The sequence below is a fragment of the Papaver somniferum genome, chromosome 2 (assembly GCF_003573695.1).
Source record: "Papaver somniferum cultivar HN1 chromosome 2, ASM357369v1, whole genome shotgun sequence".
In the NCBI taxonomy this organism is placed as follows: Eukaryota; Viridiplantae; Streptophyta; class Magnoliopsida; order Ranunculales; family Papaveraceae; genus Papaver; species Papaver somniferum.
In genome coordinates, this window is record NC_039359.1 from 206,540,676 (window position 1) to 206,556,267 (window position 15,592).

At 35.3% G+C, this 15,592-nt stretch overlaps 1 pseudogene; it reads right to left on the minus strand.

Moving 5' to 3' along the window:
- Positions 1-6,815: 6,815 nt before the first annotated feature.
- Positions 6,816-15,208, minus strand: LOC113352658 (annotated as a pseudogene).
- Positions 15,209-15,592: the final 384 nt, after the last annotated feature.

The following is a 15,592-nucleotide window of genomic DNA, read 5'->3' on the forward strand; positions in this document are numbered from 1 at the left end:
TTTGTGGTTTTAATTAATTGCATTTAACTAAGTAATGTATTTGGCTCCTGTAACATAAGTTGCCAAATGAAATTATGGCAACTATGTATTTTTAGTAATTGCCTTTACATTTGGAAACACCCCATACGGCAACTTAGGCTCCGCAACTACCATTAATTGCCAATGTGTTTGGCAACTAAAAACTCATATTCGGCAACCAAACTAGCTTGGTTGCCAATGCTCAAGTTTTTTGTAGTGTTCTTATTACTAAAGCTGCAAAAGAACTAAAATTTAATAACCAGCATGCTTGAAAAAACCAACCATTCCTACACTAATTCTGAAAAGCAGTAGTAAATTAGCCAAAAACAACACCCCCTTAAAGACCTATTCAAGCAATTTCTTAGAGAATCATTAAAGAAAAAATAATGATTATCTTCAATGCCAAATGTAATGAGATTTCTGAATTAGCCGACTTCAACAGATAAGATTGCAATTAACAATGATAATCACACTCCACTAAGGAAAAAAAAAGTAATTCAAAAATTGAATTAAAATAAATTAACACTGTTTTTGATGCATCAAAAGAAGCACTGCATAGAGCTAAGGTTAGAATATCAACTCTAACCAGCAGATAACTCATGATAACTTAAAGAGACTTAAGCATCTTCATACTGAGATAACCAAAAACACCACTCTTAACTTGTATTACCCCCAAAAATTCTTTAAACCAATAGACAAAAAAAGTATCATATTCTAATCCCTATTGATACAGTAGGATCTCCAATATTGAAAAAATAAATTCTTCATCAAATAAATGGTACGCAGTTTGTTCTTCACTTCACGATGCATCTCTGATACGAGTAATTAACTGAAAATATTGATTCATACCCTCTTAGATGGCAACCTTATCTTGAATAAAAACCGCGCCTCTTAGAACCCATGTTCCCCAAAGTTCTCATGATGATGGATAAAAACCCTACTTCAACTCCTTCGTAATCCCATGACCTAAAATAGAAACAAAAAAGAAAAACCTTTCACAACAAATAGATTAGACAAATAATCAGGAAATAAAACCGATTTACAGGATTAAAAGCAGAGTAAGAACTTGTTTGTATGCAGCTGACTCGGCGTCTGAATCTGAGTCAACCCCTGACTCGGACCGAGTCAGCAGTCAGACCGTTTGTTTTCCATTTTGAGTCAGATCTGACTCGACCTCTGACTCAAACATAACCCCTGACTCGGACTCATTTGAGTCAGGTAACAAAATACCCCTGACTCATGGGACCAAACCACTGACTCACTTATTTCTGAGTCAGATGAGTCAGATCTGACTCAAAACAAACATATCGACTCAGATCCAGATGAGTCAGGTGATTTCACTCAGATCCAGATGATTCAGATCCAGACGACTCAGATGAGTCAGGAGCAAACAAACATGGTGTAAATCATCAAAAAAGAAGTTGATTTGAGAAATCAAATTTATAAAAAAACCTAACAAGTTAGGTCACACCAAAAAAATTTCGAATTGAAAACAAAAACTAATCAAAAGTGATCAAAAAAAAAGTATGTAAAAGAAACTAAATTAACAGAAGAACATGATAAGAATGAAAGATTTTCAAAACAAAAACTGGATTGAAGCAAAGGGGATCCAGAATTTTTCCGTTTGACTTAGTCAGCGACGCATGACTTTTCGCTTGACTTTTTGCTTATCCTTTAAATTATGTGACCTACTTAACCCCATAATAACTTGGTTAAGGTTTGATCGAATCCTAAAGTTTGGCGTTTTTTATCAGCGGCGGAATCGAACCCCTACCATATAACTTAAGTTTGTTTTTTTTTTAACTCGGAATTAGGCAGTTATAAGTTGCTTAGACTTGCGAACCAAGCAGTCGATACTTGTGTTTCAAGTACTATAAGTCTTTAAGAGTCTTTATATAAATAAAGGAACAAACGAGAGAAAGAAAACCATGGAGAAATTATAAGGGCAGAAAAAGCCATTCTCGAATATATAAACTCCAACGGAGAAATTGAAGATTCCTGGAAGTTCTCAACATCTGTTGGAATAGATCATGATGAGATTGTTAATACCATCAAGAGTCTTCGTGGTGACCAACTTGTTGTTTTTAAGGAAAGTAAGAAGGAGATTATGTCGAGAAGGTTAAAAGAATTCATGAAACTGGGGGTTATGGATCCTAAGGATATGGATACGATTGGAAACGAGAGGAAGCAAATAAAAATGTTCTCCGAACGCACACAACTGCTGTTTCTGCAAGAATGTTGTACAAGCTTGCACAGGGAACTTTTACCCCAAAACGGTACTTTTCTATTGATCGTGTCTTCAGGAATGAAGCTGTTGATGGAACCCATCTTGCGGAGTTTCATCAGGCTGAAGGTGTGGTATGTGATCGAGGGCTAACACTTGGTGATTTGATGGGAGTCTTGCACGATTTCTTTGAGAGGCTGGGTATGAAAAATCTTCGTTTCCAACCCACTTACAATCCGTATACTGAACCTAGTATGGAAATTTATAGCTATCACGAAGGCTTCAAGAAATGGTAGAGGTTGGAAATTCTGGTATGTTCAGACCTGAGATGTTGCGTCCAATGGGACTCCCTGAGGATGTTACATGTATTGCATGGGGGCTTTCCCTCGAGAGACCGACCATGATATTGTATGGAATTGATAACATCCGTGATCTCTTTGGACCCAAGGTCGAACTCGCGCTTATCAAGAGAAACCCCATCTGCCACCTTGGAATCAACTACTAGGTTGTTCTTTACCCCAAGATATACACTTTCTTCATGTGCGCACTTGTGTGTTGTTCCCTTGTGTTATATTGTTGATTTAGGCCTTGTTTGGTAAAATTTATGATTATCTATGTATTTATGATTATAGATACTCATAAATTGAAAAATGATTTTGATATAATCATTTTCAAAATAAATTTTTTCAATCATTTTTTTTAAATAATTGATTATCTTAGAATGATGATCTCGAAAAGGAGAAGAAAGAATAATGATCTACGATATTTTTTTAGTCTTATGTTGTTTTTTTTGTCTCTCCCTTGACAGTTTAGAGAAAATAAGTAGAAAAAATCCAATTTGAGTTTCTTATAAAAAATAGTTGATTATAATAAATTTTCAAAACAACATTTTTCTGTTTATGGAAATAATGGATTTTTTAAATTATGATTAAAATAAGCAATTATTATAATGATTACCAAACACACTTAGAATCCATTATAATCTGCATAATGGATTATGGGTTGATAATCCATTAAAATAATGGTTACCAAACAGCCCCTTAGTTTATGGTTACCGGAGGGAATAATGAATTTGGAATGACTATGTTTTCAGATGTTTGTGACACGTTGTCTCCCCTTTCTTTTCTTTACACATTTTTATTGTGTTAGCAAAAGTCGCAAGATGAGGTTCTCAGCAGGAGTCTGTTAATCCAGCAGCTAAAATTTTGAGTTCTGGCCTAACAACAGCATATATGGATGCTCACAAGAATTCGTTGTACACTTGTACCACTGTAATTAGCATACCAGTATATCTAGTTGTGCCGAGGTACTATTAGGACAAGGCTGAAAAGGTAGCAATGTCATTGGAAACGAGTGTTGGCTGTGTACAAAGCTTAGTACCGTTATAAACACAAGGACATCCTAGAAATAGTATAGAAAACTTTAAACTTTGACACCGTGATTAAGCAGGACACAGATACAGATTTAGTTGAACCCTATCACATAATGATTTACGGGCTCATTTACTTAGGCAGAACCGTCAGAGTCATGTTTCGAATAGAATGACAGAATATGCAACCAAACATAACTATGAATCGACAAATTCATCCATAATTTCTTCTTTGTCAGCTCATCATGATTCATGAGTGTAGGAGCGGTTTTCTATTTGGAAGATATATTCAAAAGATCCACTCATGTGCTGGGCTAGACTTGAACTGTTGAGTGCAAAATATTGTATAGTTTCGGAGTAAGTATTACGTGGTTCTAAATCTACGATTCACGATTTAATAATATGATTCAGTTCACAAAAAAAGAAAAGATTCAGTAAAAAGTCTAAAGGCCGCAATGTAGAACAAGAATTACAGGAGAGTACACAAAGTGATGACTAAACTAAGATTGGGTCTAGAAATAAAAAAAAAAAAACTCTGCTGAACTGAAAAACTAAAGTACCAGAGTATCTTTAATTGAAAAATGCTCCTAGTTTTATTTTGATGAAATACATATACCTCACAGTATCAATATTTCCAATAACATACTCATAATCCATGTTTATTTAGTAGTAGTCGGAGTCGCAGCAGAAGAAGTTATTGTTGTTGTACTTAAGGTGTTGGATTACCATTTGGTGAACAAACGTTTCAACATTTGGGAGTGAAATGCAAGAACTGTTTGATAAATCTTGTGGTGGTAAACCAGGAAGATTCATAAGAACACAAGGAATTCTAGGTTGACTACAAGAAAGGGAATTGAAATTTGGGAAGTGGTACACAATCGGCAGGATCCATATGCTTGTGCAAGTGTTAAACAATTATTGCAAGAATTTCTTGGTTTGGTGGACGAGGAACAAGTTTGCCAGTAGTTGTAGTATTTGTATCGTTACAATGGACTTATTTAAATTTAATAACTAGACCTTTCTATCTGTTGGCATGTACATGTTAAAGGACCATCTCTGATTACTGATTGATGTGCTAGAACTTGAATAAATATGATCAAAAATGTAATAGGGATTGTTATTGGTGTGCAGTCAATCTATCCAATTTCTCATTTTTACAATAAATCCAAGAACTATAATAGATATACTTAATGCAATTCATGTTCAAGGTTAATTGACTAGCTGTCTGTCTAATTAATCTCACACTCGTGACATATATGATCAAGATAAACTTTGAAAGTTCTTACTCAGAATAATAGACTGAAAACTTGTCTGAAGTTCGTTGGTATAAACTTGTTTTTCCAGAGTCTCAAATGGTAGATTTTATTTGTTGATTTTTTGACATGTTATTCGCAAAAAAAAATATGGAAATGAAGTAGAGAGGATAAAATGTATTTCCATAGACCAATCAATGGGTACATAGGATAAAATGTATTTCGATAGACCAATCAATGGGTACATAGGATAAAATGTGAGTCATGAAGTTCAAGGGGCATACGCCACAATACAATACCATTAGCACCACATCATCCTCCCATCTCCCTGATGATTTAACAAAAGTATATATGTTAGACAAACACAAAGTGGTCAAATCAGTCTAGATTTTTGGTATATTTGCAACTACTGTATAAACTTAGTGGTACCCGAATCTAGACCAACTGCTGCCTCCAAACATAGGATTTGCATTTGTCATGCATTTTAGAGAATTTGAAAGGAGAGGTACAGGAATTATTTGACTTAGTCTATATATAATGTGTTCAATTCTTGAGCTTCATCTCTGCATGAAAATCTTTGAAACTGAAACATATTAGGTTCTTGTTCTGTGCAACGGTGTATTGCACCGGAACAATAACCTTCGCCTGGAGTCGAACCCAGGTCGCAGGATTAAAGTCCTGAGTGCTAACCACTACACCATAGAACCGATTTGGTTTTGGTATGATCAAATCTTTTATTACTGTACTAGTCGCTTAGCTAATAGACCATAAGCCGCCGGATGGCTCTTCAACCCCCCAACTTTAGGGCCCTAACAATTTCTAAGGCGCATGTCAAAGAATTTTATGAATGATTAAGATTAGTGAATATTACTACCACGTCCCTTGTGCGCATGCAGCTCCATTCCATGGCCGAACTAAAACTTAAAGAATGATTTGAACTAGATTTTTTATTTTTTATTTTTTATTTTCGAACAGAAAAGTTATATTAAAGAAAAAAAGACCATTACAGAGAGTAAAGGTCGGGGCACGGCATAAGCCAATACAAAAACATTACATATCCTTAAAGGCCATTACGTAGACATAAGAAGTTTCCAATCACTCCATATGCAGCTGAGGTTAATGAACTTAAAAGTATCAGCATCACAGGACCAAAGCACTACTGTATGCTTGACAAGATCAATCACCTCCTCCACACTTTTCTTCCTAACACCAAAAACACGATCATGTCGTTCATTCCACAGCGTCCAACAAATCGCATAATGTATTAACTTCCAAACTTCTCCTCCTCTTCCCTTCAAAACATTGTTCTCCCAAGCATCGAAAAGTTGCAACACAGAGCTAGGTATCGGCCATGAAATCTTGAAAGCTTTTATGAAATAATCCCATACTGCGAAAGAGAAAGAGCAGTGCAGTAACATGTGATCTGCTGATTCACTCTCGGTATTACAGAGGGGGCATTCGTCAGTCTCAATATCCACCCTCTATGTCTCAACATATTTCTCGTAGGCAAAGAGTTAAGAAAGCAAGCCCATAGCATGAAACTGACCTTATGAATCCTAACCACTGAGCGCATTGAGGAATTGTAGTTAACAAAATCATTTCAAAGATCCAAATACATAATGTGGATCGCCTATGTGCTTTAACTCTCCTGGGCATATAGAAAGCTTATATGGTGATGAGTGATGACAGTGGGCTGGAAATGCATATGGTGGATGACTGGATGTATTACAAAAAGATTGCAACTCCAAAGTAGGCTGTGACTCAAATTAAGAAGAGATGATAAGTTGCATTTCCTGATTAGGGAAATTGGTGCTGCAATACCAACAAGAAAAAGAAATACAATAGGAAATGGAATATAACAGCTGCCCCACCGGGACATTCAAAATAATTGCTAGCAAATATTACTGACGGACGGGGTTAGCCAACATACGGCTAGTTGAGCAGTTTTTGGCTAAGTGTTAGCCACATCAATGACAAAACGATATCTGACATCAGCCTTTACAAGACGTTCCATTGCCGTGTTGATATAATCCATTGGAATAACTTCAATATCTGCAGTTATATTATGTTTCCCTGCAAAATCTATCATTTCTTGTGTTTCTTTCATTCCCCCAATTCCGCTCCCTGCTACTATTTTTCTCCATGTTTGTAAACCAACCAGAATTCATTTATGTCATGAGTAATGTATTGCAACCATACTATCAATCAATCAATTCTTCTTTATATAAAGGAGGATGTTTAGGCTGACGTGGCGGCTCCATATTCATCCTCAGGGATACTGAAAAAATAAGAAGCCACGTCGGAAACCACCCTTGGCAAACGGAATTTGAAAAGACACAACTGTTCCTAACAGTGTTTGGTACGGTACGTACATCTATGAGAGATTCTTTTGGCAAGAGATTTGAATACTTATCCTTCGAAAACGTTGCAACTTCAAATCACTCGGAACCTATCTTAAATTCTGTAGCCATCCAATTTTGGTCCTGCTTTCAATCATTTTAAACTCAACAGTAATGGGAGACTTGAAGGATGTTTGGGAAGACATAAATACATGAGTTGCATCTGTTTGATGAATTGCAGGAACGAGAATTGTTCTTCAATCATGTTAGCTGTGTTGGCAAGCGACATAACAAAATTGTACAGAAAAAATTGTTAATCGATGTCTATTAGTTGATTGTTACAATACAATTTTACACAAAGAATCAAATTGTCTTTCCGTTGCGTTGGAAGAACGAGCAACCCTTTGTCCCTGTTGTATCTATCTTTTCTTAAAAATATTTTTGGGGTGTTTGTTTTGGAATTGCTGAAAAGTGTATATTTTTTTTAGTGATTTGTTAACTTGTGATGTTAATTTCAAATTTGCTTGAGTTTGCCTCGAGTAATTGTGTCAAAAAGACTAGGACGACATAATTTGTGCTTAATCATTTGAGAGATTTGATACTAGCGTAAGATATTATGAGTTGATTAAATTGTATATGCAGATTTTGGATCGATCGAGTAGAAAAGATTCTTGGGTCTCTCTGATTCTACAGAACGCGGGTATATTGAAAACTGCATCTCTTGAAAGACCTAAAATTTATAAGCACTTTTCGGTTTGAAATGATTTACATAGGGGGGAAGAGGTGCACATAGATGAGAAGGTAATATTTAACAATTTTTTTCTCTGTTGCATTCTTTTACCATGCCATACTTGATCATCAGGATGGGCGCAGTAATGGAGGAAGGAACACTTTGAAGGTAATCTAAAACCTTTTGAAAACAACTCATTTTTATATAAAGTTTTCCTATTGAGACTGGCTTTGGATATAGAAAATAATCACAAAAACTCATTGAAGACCTATTCTTCCTTGAATTACAGTGAGTATACACAAGTGGGGAAACGTTTCTATAGAATTTCAATTTTCTAAAAAATATCCTTTGTGTTAGTGGTAATATTCTAGACAACCATAGGAGGAGCAGCATTTTAAATTCATAAGTGGATAAGACATCGGTATTAAGGAGTATAATTTAGGCAAGGTTGCTCAGCATTATATTGACAGGAAATAATGTCACATGTAGCAGTCCATACTTCATATTATGAGTGATTACCCTACGTGTATATGAACAAAAAAAAAATGCTTAAAGAAACACAAAATTATGAAACTGATTCATTTCTTTATCAATATTTTCTATTATGAACTGTTAACTAAACAGTGTTAGGGGTAGACCTTGATCATCAGTATTAATATTTATTTCAGGTATCGCTTAATGTTTTTTCTTTTGTTTATATTATTCAATGATGAATTGCTAAAGAGGTATTTCTTTTAGCAGTAGATTCATTGAAGATATGACTTCACAACAACTCTTACGGCATTATAGTGAAACGTAATCGCTATTCTCTGGGTTTAAGACTTTAAGTAAGAGGCAAGTGATGGTTGAATTTCACATCTACATATACTTAACTTCTTTGTTGGAGATTTTTGATGCATATACTTTACTTGATTTACTCAATTTAAACCATAATCAGACATAGGCAATTTAAATTCGCTTTTGCGTACAAAATGTGTTTTAATTATCCAAAATAGCCCTCTTTTCATAAAATCTTCCAGAAATATGAACACATAATGTGTGCAAGTGTCACTAAGTACTGTACTTGGAATTCGATCCATTTTTATAACACGTTCGCTTTATTGTAAAAAATAGAAAGTTATGTTTTTTTCCAGTTACTGGCTGATGTCTAAATCTTAGTTCAAGAATGGGTGAACATTGCTCATATGGCATATGGAAAATTAGACATAAAATTGGTTAAAAATATCAAAATCAACAATTCCTGGGTGAAAAGGACATTTAGATTTTGATATTGTTTAGATGGACAAAAATATAAAAATAGCCAGGATGTAAACAATTTCATCCTACCCAATTTCAAATATTTTTTCTTATAAATTTACATCAGGATGCATCCAATTTCATCCTTACTATTTTTTAAGTTTAAGTCAGGATGAATCCAGTTTCATCCTTGCTATTTTTTTAGTGTCTATTTCACCCATATTAATTTACTCATCCATTTGAACCATGTTTTAAAAATATTTGGACAAATGACCCATTTTCCAAGGAATATGTATAGAGGAAAAACATCAGTTTAGCACTCTAAAGCAGCCAAGTCAATTTTGTGCGACTGAAAAAGAATGAAGCTTTTTAGCCGTTCACGAACTCTAAATTTGATAGTTATGAATTTTTAGCTTCAATGGAAGCTTCATGGTGAATTTTGAGGTTTAGTGGGTTAAGCATGACGGCAGCTTATTGATTCCAAATTAGAGAATTGTGACTGATCAAAATTAGAATAGGTTTTCGACGTCAGAAAGATATGCGCAAGTGACAATGAGGTAGATACATGAAATGTAAACTACAATTAAATGAAGGGTATCCTAACATTTTTAACCTATTGACGAACTAGCCCGGGCATTTGCACGGGCGTAAAAATACCTTGTATATTATATATATGCCTATTCTTAAAGAAAAACAAAAGGTATTGTACTATGTATCATTTTTATATGATCAGCTAGGTAGGTGGCATACCCATAATGAGCGGAAATGCTGGTAACTAGAGTGGCTTTTCTGGGGCACCAACCAAAATCAGCTTTTCATGAGGTTTTAGTAAGCCGAGTAATGGTAGGAGAGGATGAAATGCAGAGACTGTATCGATGATCCCATCCATTGTACCCATAGCAGCCTGCAATATACATCCGCCAAAATTTAATTGGTTATAAATCGAGAACATATCAATCGAAGGATTGCTTATGGTGGGGGGTGTTGGATGCATGACGATTGACATACCTGCATTTGATCCTGGTCACGGATAACCAAAAATAAGTCAGCACCAAGATGTTCGATTGCTTCCTTCTCCTTATCGGCCGAGGTGCTAATCACAGTCACCTTCAGACCAAAAGCCTTAATTTGCAAACTTTACGGCCACATGGCCAAGACCACCCAGACCAACGATACCCAAATGTTTACCAGGCTCACTTAGTCCATAATACTTCATGGGACTGTACACAGTAATACCAGCACATAATAGTGGTGCACCGGCGTCAAGTGGGAGGTTATCAGGGAATCGAACTACATATCGCTCATTTGTCACCAAGATATCCGAGTAGCCTCCATAAGTTGTAGAACCATCATGATAAGTGGCAGTACAGGTAAGAATCATATTGGGGCAGTAATTCTCAAGATCTTGGGTGCAATTACCAACTTTATGCTAATTAATGATTCCTACCATTAATCAATTACCAAAAATAATTGATTTAGACATCAGATAGGTTAATTGGGGCCTATAGCTAGATGACAAAAAAGGTCACTACAAATCATTTCACACCACCCCTTATTAAAATAATTACCAAACTACCTATTTTACTCCTGATTAATTAGCACTAATTAATCATATTAGGGTTTAATTTGTTTTGGATGTGGGATTAACTAATGTTAGAGAGTTCATCAAAACATCAACATTTTGATTTTTTTCGTAAAAGTTACACAGAATCGGTTTATGTTCATCCACTTGTAAACCGATTCTGGATTAGTGTTTAAAATTATCAGAGGACATCCACAATCGATTTACTTTGATATGATTTATAATCCGATTATGAAAATCGGTTTTTTCTTATGACACATATAAACCGATTGTTTCTTTTCATTACCAAATTTTCATTCATCGCATTATTATTGTAGGATGCATTTAGCACATGCATCAAGCCTTTAAACCCCTAGGCGACCCTAGTGGACGAGTTATAGTCTCGTGAGGGTTTACATAGAGATCTACCCACAAAACATACACTAAAAATTTTAAAGCCATCAATCTTCCTCCGAAGAAGACGATACATCATCCAAGTAGTGCGGGTTATCCACCGGGATTCTATCTGCCAAGAAGTGATACCTTGCATCGAACGCGAATGGTTCCCCCTTTACCTCCAAGTAGCGCGTTTTCACGGTTTCGTGCTACAAAAACACAAAAACAAACTTACATTTGTTAGTGGTGTTTCATTGGAAGATAAAACAACATGGGTTACGTAAAAAAAAACCACAAAATTATTCACAAATTGCGCAATGGACAAGGTGAAGGGCCGAGTGTTAAAAATTCGAGGTTGGAGAGCTAAAAAATCAAGTATCACGTTTTCGATGACAAGGTGCCTATCGTGCACTTGTTGAACACTTCTTGGATTCCCAAACTCTTGGCTAAAAAATCAAGTATCACGTTAGGATTCCCAAACTCTTGGATAAATTTGTTGTCTACCCTAGCCCAAAAGGTTGTCGAATCCACCCTTTCGGAGGATTGACGTCTAAGTCGTTTTTCCGCATACCAAGCTTTGGTGATTGTCAAATCTTCATTTGAATCAAATGAAGTCATTCTAGTGTGTGGATGTATGAAATGAGTAGTTGTGGAGTATATGAAATGAGGGGAGTAAAATGATCAATTTTGGGGAAAATGGGGTCTAAGGGTGAGGTCTCCATTTATAGAGAAAGTCTCAAACGACTATTTTTTTTTGAAAAACGTGAAATAATTTGAAATAATCGGTCTTTTAGAAGGACTGTAAACCCTGATTGTGTTTGCATGGCACTAGGAATCGCACTTTCTTGAGACCAATATAAACCGATTAAAGACCGTTAAAACTTTGAATTTTCACCGACACCAATCGGTTTATATATTTCCATATGTGATCTGATTCTAAAACATCCAGAAAGATTGGCCTGCATAATCGGTTTTTATATTTCCATATGTGATCCGATTTTGTAACATTTTAGAAAGATTGGCCTGCACAATCGGTTTTTAAAGCCATATCGAATAAACCGATTATTGGCAAACAAGTTTATTCAATTAAAAGAAGGGGCGGGATCGGCTCACAGTGTTACTTTCACAGACTTCACCACAAACTGCAAGGACCGTTGATTTTTGCAACTTCGTATGGTTACGATGAATTGATAATTCCAGCGGATTTTTAGACTAAACCACGACCGATTTCGTACGTCATGAACTTTTGACTGTTTTTTTCTCTCTCCTCCAAACAGATTATCTTCATCTCCTTCCTCCACTTTCTTTCGGTAACAATAAAACTTAGGAGTTCATCAATGGATAATTAATTTATTCATTTTCATTTTTCTTATCTCCAATTAGTTTTTTCTTATCTCTAATTAGTTCTGTCTGTAACAAGTTACAACCATTTTGATTTAATGGTACGTTTTCTCAAGTTTTTAGTATACCAATTGCTAATGGTGTTGGTGTTGTCAGTCTCCATGAAAATCATCAAATCTTAACTGATATTTGAAATACTTTTGAAGACCCTCTGAACCCAAAGTTATGATGAAAATAACAACAATGGATATTCAATTTTAAGGGGAAAAAACACAGATTTTTAATTAAATATCAGAATATCTTAGATCTAAAATTAGTGAAATCAAAAGATTGTCATCTCTCTACGAAGATCGTTACATTCAATTAATGGGTTGGTCATGTTTGATTTTTAACGGTTTACATGGAGATTTTAAATCTGAGTTTGCTGTAAGATATGAACTTAAAAAATGGGTTCTTGAACATTTCATGGTGAAACTAGTTAACATCCATGAGACTTGAAACAAAACAATTACTGAGTATCTCGACTAAATTCGATACCCATATGAGATTGTAACGAGTACATAAATTTATGGAATGGATGTGACTGCCATAGAAGTGCATCGTGCAACTGAAGATCGGCATAGACAATACAAAGGTTGATGACTTTTTGAAATATTAATCGGGTCATGGATCACTCTATAAACCCGCAATTTTTTCTTAAATCTCGGCCGTCTAAACTCACAAGGTCTATTGGTCGCGGCAGTTTGTGGAGAAGTCTGTGAAAATAACGTTGTGAACCGATCCCGTCCCTTGAAAGAAATAGCCCATCAAATATAAAATTGGATTATTTTCATGTAAATTAAGGTTCTAGTCAAATATAGGTGACGACATTATAACAACGATATTGAAATATATTTTCCAAATATTAAGGTATTATATGTGTTGTTATAAATAAGCGAGCATAAAATGTCAAAAACTAGCTAGAATGGCGACTCTTTTATGGAATATACAAAAAATGTGATGTATTATGCCTTGTTATATGGTGTATTTGTGCATGCTATGACGGGCTTTCTAAACGTGTTGTGCTGGGCTGGGCCACGTGCTTATCCGTGTCGCGTGATGTGCCGTGCTATTGTGTCGATTAGACTAACCCAGCACAGCCCACAAAACTAATATGTTGAGTTGTGCTGGGCTAAATCACGTACTGGGCTGGGATGGGCTCAGATTTTAGCATGCGGTGCTGGGCTTTGCTCGTGCTGGCACGGCCCAATTTACACCTCTAGGCCTAACAAACCTTGAAAAATGTCGGGAAAGGATAGTAATCCCAAGACTTGTTAATACTGGACAGTCAGCAAACGATGCATGTATAGAATTATTGGGATTTTTGATCATATGCCTATAATGCTAATAGAATTATTGGGATTTTTGATCATATGCCTATAATGCTACTCACAGGCAGGGAAGTAATTCTTCGAGCACATGGCTTGATTCTCTAATTTAATATATGCCCAAAACCGGATATATGCCATGCATTTAGGAAACTAATTTCCATTGTTATTAATTGGTGGTGGTGTTATTATTGTTTTTGTTTCTAGCAACGGAAGAATTGATTGTATTGGGCACCTTGTTTGATCGTAAAAGTTATAGATCATACAATACCTTCAAATAATTAAGAAAAAACAAGATAAATAAATCTTCAAAGAAATCCTTGAAATCTTGACCAAATTTTATTGGACGACGGAAGGGAGTCCTTCTATGTGATCACAATGGAGGCCAAAAATGTAATTGGATGCAACGTTTTTTTTCATTTTTGATTGATTTAATTGAACATGAAATCATTGTTTTTTCCCGAAATTGATTTGATAATCAAAGAGTTATAATACCCAACTACTAATAAGAACCAACAAATCGATAAAAACGCGAGTTGACTGTTAATTATTTCGACCTAAAATCCTTGAAAAAACCGTGGCCTAATCTAATTTGCCACAGTTTTGTACAATTTCATTCAATTCGACCAAACTGGATCGAAATTCATCGTCCTATTCCAAAATTGTTTTGATAATCAATGATTTGGGGTCCCCATTTATATTTCAACTCCATAAAATCGAATGAATCGGACCAATTTTACCTTCAATTACTTCAAATTAAACCAAAAAGTGAAAAAGTGTGGTGCAGAAAAAGTGTGATATAAGAAAAAAAAGTTAGTAACGCATGTTATGTGTTGCTATATATAGTTTCCGTTGCAAAGTCAAAGAAATCGGTAAAAATTGAATCCAGAAGAATTTTGATCGGATTCCACACACACACCCCCCCCCCCCCCCCCCCCCCCCCCCCCCCCCGTGCTCGGTAAACTAGTTATTGATACCATGAAAGGTACATAAACTTAGGACAAGAAAAAACCATTTCTTCTCTGCTTCAAAAAAAAAAAAAAAAAAACCATTTCTTCTCATGAACCGATAAGGCTGTTTTACAGTTGTTACCCGGTATTATACACTAACGTTACACCGGAATAGTAACAGAAAAACAAACATTATTATATACACCCATGACAGTATGTATAACACCTCTTTATACTCTCTTATAGCAGCAGCAGCAGTAGCACCGTTTGTAATTGGAATTATAGGAGTATGATCAGGAATTGATATTGATGTAGAATCTGAAAGCAGTGGCACAAAAGAAAAACGAGCTACCGTGATGTTTGTTGATGATGAAAACTTTATGATGATCAAACACAACACAGAAAGAAATAGTTTGGAACCCATAGTACGTTATACTTATGTTTGATTAACTAGAAGAAACTAGCTCTTAGCTGTGGAATGAGTTTTGGTTTGTTTAACATCTATTTATACAGCAGGATGTTACACTGGCTCGAGATTTAAGACGGACCTATCTATAGTTGTTGGCATGTACTTGTTAAGAGTCATAATCATTTCGCAACATTCCCCAATTACTGATCAATGTGCTACAAGTTAGTTAGTAATGAAAATGCTCAAGAAAACAATAGAGAAGGAGGATTGTTGCAGTTTATCTTCTTATCTTTGCAATCTATCTGTTCTATTTGCTATCTTTACGATAAATCCAAGAACTACAAAATTTTATTTAATATTCTAGAATTGACTAGCTATCTAACTAATTAATCTCACATT